The sequence below is a fragment of the Haliotis rubra genome, unplaced genomic scaffold, assembly GCF_003918875.1.
Source record: "Haliotis rubra isolate DU_JTF1 unplaced genomic scaffold, ASM391887v1 Scf704, whole genome shotgun sequence".
Taxonomy (NCBI): Eukaryota; Metazoa; Mollusca; class Gastropoda; order Lepetellida; family Haliotidae; genus Haliotis; species Haliotis rubra.
The window spans coordinates 249,980-262,144 of NW_025767418.1; the positions used below are offsets into that span (position 1 = coordinate 249,980).

General features: G+C 40.0%; 1 protein-coding gene across 1 annotated transcript in view; it reads right to left on the minus strand.

Annotated features, from left to right (window-relative positions):
• LOC124258957 (argininosuccinate lyase-like) overlaps positions 1–1,975 on the minus strand; it is a 35,480-nt gene extending 33,505 nt beyond the window's left edge. The window contains 1 exon segment of the mRNA XM_046693026.1: positions 1,581–1,975. The gene's annotated coding sequence lies outside the window, so the exon portion shown is untranslated.
• Positions 1,976–12,165: the final 10,190 nt, after the last annotated feature.

The following is a 12,165-nucleotide window of genomic DNA, read 5'->3' on the forward strand; positions in this document are numbered from 1 at the left end:
CCCACCCAATCCCCAATCATAGCTCTTAGTCGCCTCTTAAGACAATCATGAGTTGCTGAAGACCAATTCTAACCCGAATCTTCACGGATGAGTTCCGAGTGCAAAAGATTGTGCTATTACAATGTATAGCCAAAAGGCAGGGATGGCAACAGGAAAATCTATTTTCAGCTGAAAACGTAATATTGTGTCATCAATTTGAGGGTTTCTCAATGGATTTAGACGATTCACAATTGAACAATTTGAAATAAAATCCGCGGAAATCTGCGGATCAGCAGAAAAATGCCATCCCTGCAATATGGTTCTGATAATTACCTTTATTACCCACGTGGTCAACGTATGGGTAGTTGCATACTAATCTCGTACGTCACACGAGTGTCGTATCGTGTTGACCTGTGTCATAACGACTTGACCTGAGATTCTAACGATTTGATTGGATAACCGATGACCTCTCAATTAGGTCACATTCTGACGTAACTATTTTTTCATTCATAACAAACACGTGAATTCATTCATTCTATAACTTAAATGCATTGTGGGAATGTAAACATTGCGAACGTTGCCATGTCGCTGTTTAATTGTGAGTCGAACTGAGACATTATATCCATCGAAAAACATAAACGGAATGTTTCCACCAGTGATGTTAGCCGAATGAAGCAACTGCAAACCAAGAAGCGGGGTGCTACGGAGTAGTTTACTGTAGGAGGCTGTAATGAGGCGATGGCAACTGACATGCATCCTGGCGTCTGTTACCAAGGCAGTGGCGTCATTACAGTGTGGCGTCATGCAAATATTGTACTACAGTACAAAACTCTTCGCATAACCTCTTTATGAAACCGGTTTCGGTTTGAAACCAAAAATAACCAAAATACGCTATTTTGTCAATTTAATGCATGTAAGACGTGGGTAATAAATAAAATACCACACTCGGTCTCATTACATACGAATTATACGAAACTCGTGACCTTCCTATGCTATCTAACCTCGCTTTCGCTCGGTCAGATACCATAGGAAGGACACTCGTTTCGTATAATTCGTATATAATGAGACCTCATGTAGTCTTCTCTATATATCCCGTTGTTTCTGAGAGCATGGTATCTACAGCAACAAGAGATACCATCATGAGTATAATCCTGACCTGAATCAGTTTCTTTTGATATAAACTTACATTTGTGCTTGAGAATGGGCATGCAGTCAGTTCATTCTGACTTTATCGAATGGAAGGTGTCAACAGACCTCCCATGTTGCAAGGTATCATGTCATTGTTGATGGTCAAATGTCAATGAAATTGTCTGAAATGCAGCTATTTGAGGGCTTATTTGTGATTTGGCAATTTTGCTTATCATGTCCTTATAGAAGACATGTAAAGATCGATCACATGTTTTCACAATAGCCAACGACCTGACTGACCTCTGTCACCTCAGGTGGCGAGAAGCCCTGTACGTGTACCTACAGCGGAGACACAGCCTTATATCACTATTGATCACAGGTCATGTCTAAATGTCGGACCGAGGTGAAGTTCGCCTCCCTAACCCCCATCCCCAAACTGCTAATTGTTGAGAAGAAATGCTAAGTGTACTCACCCTTCTAAGCCTGTCTCCCGGGTATGCAATCTGTTCTCCAGATGAGATCCGCTGTAGTTAGTTTATGGGTTTATATCTGTCGGTTAGCATCTAGTCGAGAAACTATTCCCAAGTTCCCTGGGCTGGAGGGTAGACGAGTCAACGTTACTAAAGCCTAGCCGTTAGATTCTAGCCTTATCGCCACTGACAATCTCATTTACAGTCGTACAGCGCGGTAAGCGGGCTATGTTTACCGTAAATGACACTACGTGACAAGCTACTATATCCTCAAATATGACTCATTCGATATGCCAGTGACGGCAAGAGCTGCGAAACTCGATGTTTAACACCAAAATGCAGCGTCATGAAAGTCACTCACGTTCCGCCTTGACATAGGCAATTTAACTTGTCCTTAACCTTCGTAACCCGGAAGTAAATAAGCGGGAATAGATCTAGACTTACTGCAGGCTCTAATAGAGCTGAAACCTCGATGTGAAGGTTTACAACAGTGAGTGAGTTAAGATTTTACGTCTCATCGGCATTATTTCAGTCATACGAGGGTTTATAAATAACAAACCATATACTGTACCGGTAAATGCATGTAAGTGAAGTTCCCAAAGTTTTAGACAGTCTTTTTTTTAATTCCCAGGTGTAATTTTGTGTAGTGTACATTGATAAATATTGCTCTTGAAGTATTTATTTTGATTTTATTTTGTTCTATTTTAAGCATATTCCTTCTCTCTACAAGTGAGTGAGTGAGTATGGTTTTACGCCGTTTTAGTATCTCTCTACAAGTAATCTGAGCAATCGTGGTTTCATATAAAAAATTATATCCCCATGTATTGATTGAATGCGTTTTTAAGGTTCATTGAGTCTCAACACGATATAACAGGCAACAGCAATCCATATATAAAAGGAATCTATTTTGCTTCGTGCGAATGGATCTGCACCAGTGTTTTATATAACATGAGTGCGTGAGTGAGTTGGGTTTTACGCCGCTTTTAATAATATTCCAGCAATATCACGTCGGGGAACACCAGAAATGGGCTTCACATATTGTACCCATGTAGGGAATCGAACCATGGCCGTTGGCGTGACGAGTGAAGGCTTTAACAGCTGGGCTACCGAACCGCTCCCTTATACAACTTGAGTGAGTGAGTGAGTGAATATGGTTTTACGCTGCTTTTAGCAATATTTCAGCAATATCACGGCGGGGGACACCAGAAATGGGCTTCACACATTGCACCCATGTGGGGAATCGAACCCGGGTCTTCGGCGTGACGAGCGAACGTTTAACCACTAGGCTACCCCACCGCCCTATACAACTTGAACAATGAAGTGGCGCTGCACAGGTCATATGACGACCTCACTCAGATGAAATCATTTTGTACCCTAGCATGTCATTGGTATAATGTGAAATAATACCAACTGGTATAATGTGAAGTTTAAGAACAACGTTATCAGCGATATATTTCGACAATATTTGATACACCCGAAAACGTGGGCATGACATGCAACGATGTATTGTTTCACAATCATGCATTGGACCAAAATGTGTCATGAAAATATTACACCAAGATATTATGTAAGAAAGATCCATAAATTTAACACGTACTCTCTCAAACATATTCACGAAAATGTACGAAGTGGGATGATGTGATCAAGTCTCACCAATAATGGGATCTTTTATGTTCGCTTCTGTCATCCAGCAAGTCAAACACATCCAATTAAAGCACATTTAGTTTTACAGACGTCATTCCTGTCCCTTGATCTCCCATGTGTACTAACATGTCAGACTTCCAGCATACCCTCGCACCCAGCATTCCACGACACATACCACACAAAGTGTCATGCCTCAACTGTTTGAAGCGGTTCTGGCATCCTCCCGTGTACTGCCACAGGCCCTCGTGTCTTTGCCAGGATTAAAGATTTAGAAAAATCATCTTTTTGAGATGACCCCCGACCGAAATGCTTCACAGTACATGTACAACACATCATGGATGACCTTGTCAAGTCGGGGATCATGTTTTTGTATTTTTTTAAAAATCTTTAATCCTCGCAAAGACACCAGTGCCTAGATTTTCGAAGCTCTCTTAGCGCTAAGATAGTCGTAAGTCAATGTTAATGTATGGCACTTCCGACTATCCTAGCGCTAAGAGAGCTTCGAAAATCAAGGCCCAGGGCATGTGTATACGGCACCATACCCCCATTCTGACATGATTTATACTCTTAAAAAATAGGGGAACTTCATTTATATCTTACAATTGAAAAAAATGGGAGATATATCGGAGTCATTCAATCTTGATATGATAATAATGAAAGTTGTGAGAGTGCATCACCACTTGCACTTCCTTATGACCATAGTTGTTTGTACAGTAATCGCTCTTGAAAGATGATTGGTATATTACGTGAAATTTGTATGTGTGCGATTTTCATTTTCAAATTAAAAAAAACAACAAAACGGCTAGAAACCAACACTTACAACTATGTGATGCAAGATGATTGTCAAAAAATAATGATATACAGTGATTTGTCGACCTTTATGAAACCCAGCAAATTAAAAAATGACCCCCCAAGCACGTGTATGGAGCTACTGCGTTGTGCACGTGCATCCCATGCGTTGTGTTTAGGGGTGAGTGAGTGAATATAGTTTTACGCCGCCTTTAGCAATATTCCAGCAATACCACGGCGTGGGACACCAGAAATGGGCTTCACACAATGTGGGGAATCGAACCCGGGTCTTCGGTGTGACGAGCGAACGCCGTAACCACTGGGCTACCTCACCGCCCCGTTTAGGGGTGGTGATAAAGAGAAATGTTGGTGCGTTCATAAGATGTCTGCCTTTGAAAACTTTGTTAACGCTTACACCTCCTATCCCAGTTGAAAGTTCACGTTTCCCCACTTTTTTAAAGAGTATAATATGCACAGCTATCGTTGGGTCGATGAACAGGATCGGGTGGTCAGCCCTGATGTTTTGATTGATACATGTCATTGTATTCCTATTACGTAGCTATACATGTATGTCAATCACTACAGAGTCTAGTCCGACCGCCTCCGTGGTGTAGTGGTTAGAGCGTCCGCCCGGAGAGCGGAAGGTCGTCGGTTCGATCCCCGACCGCGTCATACCAAAAGACGTTAAAATATGGTACTTGTTGGTCCCTGCCTGGAGCTCGGCATAAATGGGTACATCAAGGACTGGTCGGCTCGGAGTCAGTATACTGTGTCTGAGTGGGGTATTCATGCTTCACTGCGGCATGGTATCTCAGTGGGCTAGCACTATAAAACCAGCTTAAGTCTGGGCTAGTACAAGCAGCCGCACATACAGATACACACGCATGCACGTCGTCATATGAGCGAAATATTCACAAGCACGACGTTAAACCCAATTTCACCTCACCTCACCTCACAGAGTCTGGTCCAGACAGTTTATTTTAGTGGAAAATTGTAGGGTTTGGGCTTAAAACAACAAATAAAACAAAACTTAAGAGACAGCAAAACTTGAAAGAAAACATTTATCCCTCTTGGTGCCACGGAATCATATACGATCTCTCACTTTTCACAACAATTTAATGTCATTTCGGGAGGTGGGGTAGCCTAGTGGTTAAAGTGTTCGCTCGTCACACCGAAGACCCGGGTTCAGTTCCCTGCATGGGTACAATGTGTGAAGCCCATTCCTGGTGTTCCCGCCGTGATATTGCTGGAATATTGCTAAAAGCGGCGTAAAACAATACTCACTGTACCATTTCCACGTTTCCATCCGATATACTTATAAGTACTTTCTTCATTAAAGATAAACGATTGAAGATAAATACCCCTGAAGTTATATTCACCAGACTCTAGACGCATCTTATGTATATGTTTAAGAACAGGAGACGTCTAAGCAGGTGGAAAATAACATTTTGCTCTAACTTTTTTGTGTCATTTACGGTTGGAGAGTAAATTTTTGCTCTGGTTGTGTTGTTGTTTCTCATTTATATTTTGAAAATGATCTCTTATATCATTTTCTAAAGCTTAAGTTTCTTCCGCAAGATGTTAAATATTTTTATCTGTTTTTAGACAAGTGGAGATGGAGACTGAGTATACTCTATAGAGAAAATGTAATCCCAAATATACTACCCATCAAAGTTTAGACTCACTTAAAGCACTCACTATATGTTATGTATATGTATGTGGTTACATCAGATGAATTTCTCCACCAACTTGGGGGAACCAACTGAAAACCTTATGCAGATGAATTGCACAAGGATGATGCTTCAAATTGCGAAAGGCATGAGCAAATGTCGTGCATGTGAACAGATGCGTTTTGGTGTAAAGTTTTGTTAAGAATTCGCCAATTTTCACAGATTTTAATCATTTACTGAACTCATGACAATAATCTTTTCAATGTTACGAATATGTTTTACAATACACCAGTTCATAACTAAACAGTACCTTTAAACAGTATGGAATATTTTGCAAAAAGCTAGTTTAGAACAGTGGACAAGTAAGTGGCTACATTTACACTAGTGAGTCTAAACTTTTGATGGGTAGTATATAACATATGTAAGAATGTAATATAATTTGCTTATACGTATCTCCCACAAACTTGGGATTTTTAGCTGCGTTCAAAATCAAATCTGTTATGACCAGTGACGTAAATTAAAAATCCTCGTTTAGTAACAGACCTCGCATACACCTCGACTCGAGTTCAAATGGCCGTCGAGAACTCCGTACGGGAAATACACAACATGTCGGAAAGCGCACGTAAAATCTCCATTCATCATCATCACCATCAGAGTGAGTGAGTTTTATTTTACGCCGCTTTTAGCAATATTCCAGAAATATCACGACGGGGACACCAGAAATGGGCTTCACACATTGTACCCATGTGGGGAATCGAACCCGGGTCTTCGACGTGACGAGCGAACGCTTGAACCACTAGGCTACCCCACCTCTATCAGACGTGTTAGATGCACGCCTGTCTCTAATACAAGCAAGGTCATTCACACACATCTGGGCGTCTGTTACAGGAAATATGGTTGTTTGGGCGACGATTTTGTTGCCCAAGGCCGTAACCTTGACTGGCTCGATATTGAGATGACAACACTTAAAGGTCACATGCAACCAAAAAATCAAACATAATTAAAACACAATTATCACTTATTCATGACATATAATATACATTGCTGGTTATGTCAAAACATATAAACAAAATTATAAGCGTACAATCGCAAATCAAAAGTGCAATATTGTGTACTTCCCAAGAAACGAAGCAGCCGGGATACCGAACCCAGTCAGAGAGGGTGGGTGTGCACTCAAGTGTAACGGCTGGTTCATTTGCAGATACCCTCACTGCTCATTGTGTGTGTATATATAGAGATGTTGGGTTTTGTAAATACATGCTCATTTTTTGTGTATAACATTTTGCAATCAACAAACATCATAACATGTCATGTGTACAAGTATCACACCTGCCTGTCTGTGTAATTACATAATGTGACAGAGACCGAACTCGGGCCATAAATCAATGCATTTTGTTTATGGTGTATAGCCTGATTGGTGTTAAGTTCAAATTGCATGTGGTCAGTGATCGCAGTTGTGTATTGAATATGGTCATTAGCAGACAGGCAGGCAGACACATAGGTGTCAATAAAACAGACATTGAGTTTTGTCTGTGACAACGACATATCTATATCACAGTTAGAAATTCTGTCAACGCTAAATAATGACATTGCTTTTAAGTATCGAACTGAGAAAGTGACTCGGTAAGAAGAACGTGTGGTGAAATAGACAAATGAAATTATATAAACAGTTAATCTACTGTCATAACATATAAAAAGCTCGCGCCTGTGAAATGTCAACAAAACAGTAGAAAAATAGCTCACACCAAAGCCTTCACCGAGTATTCACCGGACAACCCGCTTCCAAGCTGCGCGAACCTATTTCACTGCGCACGTGCTATGAGCGCAGCCCAGCTGTTGAAACCACTTGAATTCCCCCAAGCGCTGGGGGAAAATTAGTGAATCGTCTGAACTACGATTTCGCGCGTTTTTTTTCATCGCGTTATTTTTCAACTTTATAAGTTGAATTTGCATTTTTGATGATTTGTTTCGGTAAGTCCATACCGAAAGGTATCAGAATCTGCACAAAGTTGTGTTTTACGTTGCATGTGACCTTTAACGAAGGGATATCTTTTGTATACGAGTGGTAACGTTGAGACTTTCAAGGACATGGCGAACAGATTTTTCCTCACGGAAACAAACGATAGGAAAATTAAACTAAAACGTGATAAACACGTGAAAAATGTATATTTAAATATGTCTTTAACTTCATGAGAGATAACAATTGCCTCTCAAATTTACAATCTGGATTCATGCCAGGAGATTCAACAGCTTACCAACTCACGCATTTGTATAATTTTATTGCTAAAGCTATAGACAACGGAAAAGAAGTAAGAGCTGTATTCTGCGATATAAGCAAGGCATTTGATAAAGTTTGGCACAAAGGGATTATCCATAAACTAAAATCATGTGGGATAGATGGGAAGTTACTGAAATGGTTTGGAAGTTATTTGCAAAATAGAATGCAAAGAGTAGTTATCCAAGGTTACAAATCAGAATTAAAACCGATAATAGCCGGAGTGCCCCAAGGATCAGTCCTTGGACCTCTTTTATTCTTAATATACATAAACGACATAGTTGATGGAATCGAAAGTAATATACGCCTTTTCGCAGACGACACATCACTCTATGTAATAATCGACGATCCCCATACGAGTGCATTTATTCTTAACTCAGATTTAGACAGAATATCTAAATGGGCGGAAACCTGGCAAGTAAAATTTAATCCAAACAAAACTGAAACTATCCAGTTTTCACACAAAACGAAACCTTCTACGAAACCTACCCTCTCGTTGAATGGTACACCTATAAATGAAGTGCAGATTCATAAACACCTAGGCATTATTTTTCAGGAAAACCTCCTCTGGCATTCCCACATTAATGAAATGATAAGGAAAATTAGCCCTATGATTAATTGCCTTCGTAGTTTTAAATATAGACTATCACGCAAAACTCTCGAAACAATGTATAAATCCTTTATCTTACCTCTATTTGACTATTGCTGTCATCTCTGGGACAATTGTACAAACGAACAGTCCTTGTCACTAGAAAACCTTCACTTAGATGCCTTACGCACAATATGCGGTGCAGTTAGAGGTACAAGCCATGCGAAACTATATCATGAGACAAACCTGACTTCCTTATCGAAACGGAGAGAAACTTCTAAATTAACATTATTTTACAAAATGGTAAACCATATGGTTCCTGACTATCTTTGTGATCTTGCTCCAGGGAATGTTTCTGATAACAGTAACTACAATCTTAGGAATAATGAAAATTATCAGACTATAAGATGCAAATCTACTAATTATGCCAAATCGTTTTTGCCCGATACAATTAAACTGTGGAATGACCTACCTACAAATGCTACAAACGCTTCCTCTGTTGGACAGTTTAAGAATTCAATCACACCACAAGTTAATACCAACACAATGTTCGATCTAAATTTTGGTAGTCGATTTTGTCAAATAATACACTGCCGCCTTAGATTGGGATGCAGTGACTTAAACAGTGATAAGTATAATCGTTTCATTTCTGATAATGCTTCTTGTTCCTGCTCACAAGATTATGAGGATGTATTCCACTATTTTTTTCATGTGTCCTAAATATAATACCATTCGATACGAATCGTATTTCTATGTGAAAGGTTTCTCCCTGCGGGATGTGCTAAATGGCAATAACTCAGTATCTCATCAGACGAATATGGATATTCTACGGTCAGTCCATCAATTCATTATTACATCAAAACGTTTTGATTCATAAAGTTTTGTAGCTTCTCTTATTTTTTTATTTGTATCAACTGGCCACGAAACAAAACCAAGATAAATTGTTGATATCCATGATTGTTATTATTCAGAGATAACTTGTTATAACCACTATAAATATGTATTATGCACAAATGTGAACCTTCACATGTATCATGGAGCGGCATTAATATAAGCCATTTAGGCTTGTTTGCCAATCCTTTTCTTTCTTCTTGAATAGAATAAAATATGTTTAAACCATAAAACAATAGCTTTATTCAGGTTGTTTACAAACTTTGTGCGGTCGATATCCATTGCATTCTCGGCCAGGCACCCATCATAATTTCAGCTATATGACTGCGCCCAGTAAGTAATCGAGTCTGGACAAGACAACCCAGTGATCAACAGCATGAGCATTGATCTACGCAACTGGAACACAGTTACTACAAAAAAAAAAAAGTCAGCGAGCCTGATCTGACCGCCCAACCCGTTATAGTTGTCTCTAATGACAAGCATCGGTTGCTAAGATGAATTCTAACCCGGATCTTTACGGGTGCGTACAAAACAATACATACGTATACACCAAAATGACTGTATCACTATAGCTCTCTCGCTAGCTTTTCCCACTGAAGGTTAACCATCACATGGCATGAGTTCATTTAAATGTGATGACTCGTCAAAAATGAAACAGATTGTGTAGAGGTGCACTCGTATGTAAGTATGTATGTGTGTGCGTGCGCGCGTGCGCGCGTGCGTGCGTGCGTGCGTGTGTGTATCCATAACCGGACGCGGCCGAAATGTCTGCCATCTTGAAAATTGAAACAATTTTGACACATGAGTGTAGGTGCGCCCCACCTGTCCCCCGAAAATAATTTCCCTGAGGAGCCCCACTAACCTTTGGACTTCAGGATTTATGCGCATTCCCCTTCTCCAAAATCCTGGATCCGCCCCTGGCTTAATAGTGGTTCAGGGACAGTAAGATAGACATCGCCATATCATTCTGCCTTCCTCCAAGACCCTTGAAGGTCCGGGTTAGAATGAACCTTCAGTAACTCATGCTTGTCGTAAGAGGCGACTAACGGGATCGGGTGGTCAGGCTTGCTGGCCTGGTTGTCATCGGTTCCCAATTGCGCAGATCGATGCTCATGCTGTTGATGCTCACTGGATTGTCTGGTCCAGACTCGATTATTTACAGCCGCCGCCATATAGCTGGAATATTGCTGAGTGCGGCGTAAAACTAAGCTCACTCACTTTCCTCCAAGTCCTTTATCTAACGCAACAGCTTAGAATGAGATTTTCCTCATGTTCAAGCAACGTAGCTTCCATCTCTCTAGGGCGCATTTTTAGTGTAAATAGAGATATTTATTTCTATCAACATTGTGTACTTCCAAGACTAAGTAATAGTCTAGTACCATGGTTGGCCGCATGGAAGTCGAGTGTTCTGACGTTTCGATCGGTAAAGTGTCAGGTTTAGATTTCATTTATTTTTCTACATTTTCTCTTACTAAATCTCAATTGGTGAAATTTGAATAACCAACTCTGAACACGCAATTACGGTTTATCTGTTGATCGTGAATGAACACGGTAAGTTACTCTCTTAACGTTTCAAATTAACGCTATTCATTCACTGTTGGCGATTAACCATAACTCCTCGCAGATCGTCGGTTACTTTCATATGCATTCGTCCTGCCAAGGAAGCCGGATTAAAGGTATCTGAAATGCCCCAAGGGAAATTAGTACTTTTCTATAAATAACTCGACTTTTCATTGGTCGCCGGTCACTCGTTCTTTCTTTCAGTACGTCACCCAAGTACTTAATGGAATGAAGCGGTCGATAATTCTGGATTCTGATTCCGAAATAAATAATAGCAACTGTAATATCTGTTCCATTTTCGCCTTTCTGTCAATTCATTATGCGGAAAGACTCATAATGTTCTCACAGACATTTTTCACTCAAACGTCATAACTGTACAAAAGTACAGATGAAAGATATGTTGAAAGAGAACTGAAAATAACAGCACAATGTAGCATTTTTCTCAATAAAAGGCCACCTACAAGACACAAGAATTTGTGTAGTTAAATCGAGTACATGTGTGTGTGTGTGTGTGTGTGTGTGTGTGTGTGTGTCCATATTCAGCTATACTGTATATACGCACAAAATGTCCAAAATAGTACAGGTGTTCAGTCATAAATATCACATAGATAAATAAAAACATTCTGTTATATATATATGCACTTAACTTCAACTTAAAATTACATAATAAAATTTACTCCTGTAAGTAAATGTGTACATGTAAAAGAGGCTTCAGCATATTTAATTTCCTGAATCTAAATATCCCAAGGGTGGTCGGGTAGCCCGATGATTAAAGCATTCGCTCGTCGCGCCATAGACTCGGGTTCGAATCCCCACACGGGCACATGTGTGCTGATATTGCTGAAATATTGCTGAAAGAGGCGTAAAACCATACTCACTAATTCATTCTAAATATTTCAAACCGCGTGCATTCAGGTTTTTGATGAGCTCCCCAGATACATCGTTCTTTTATTAGCTTTCTATAAATAGATTATATGCGGCCAACACGTGCAACCTGGTTGGCATGTCCCCAACACATGTTACCAGCCATTGACAAACTGCTAACAAGACTCATTACCCGTTGACTGCGGCATAAAACAACGTTCAGTCCCTTGTATTATCCTCTCTATCGGGCAGGTCAGAACGCCCTGAATGAAACAAATCTGATAACACCATAACATTCAAATTCAA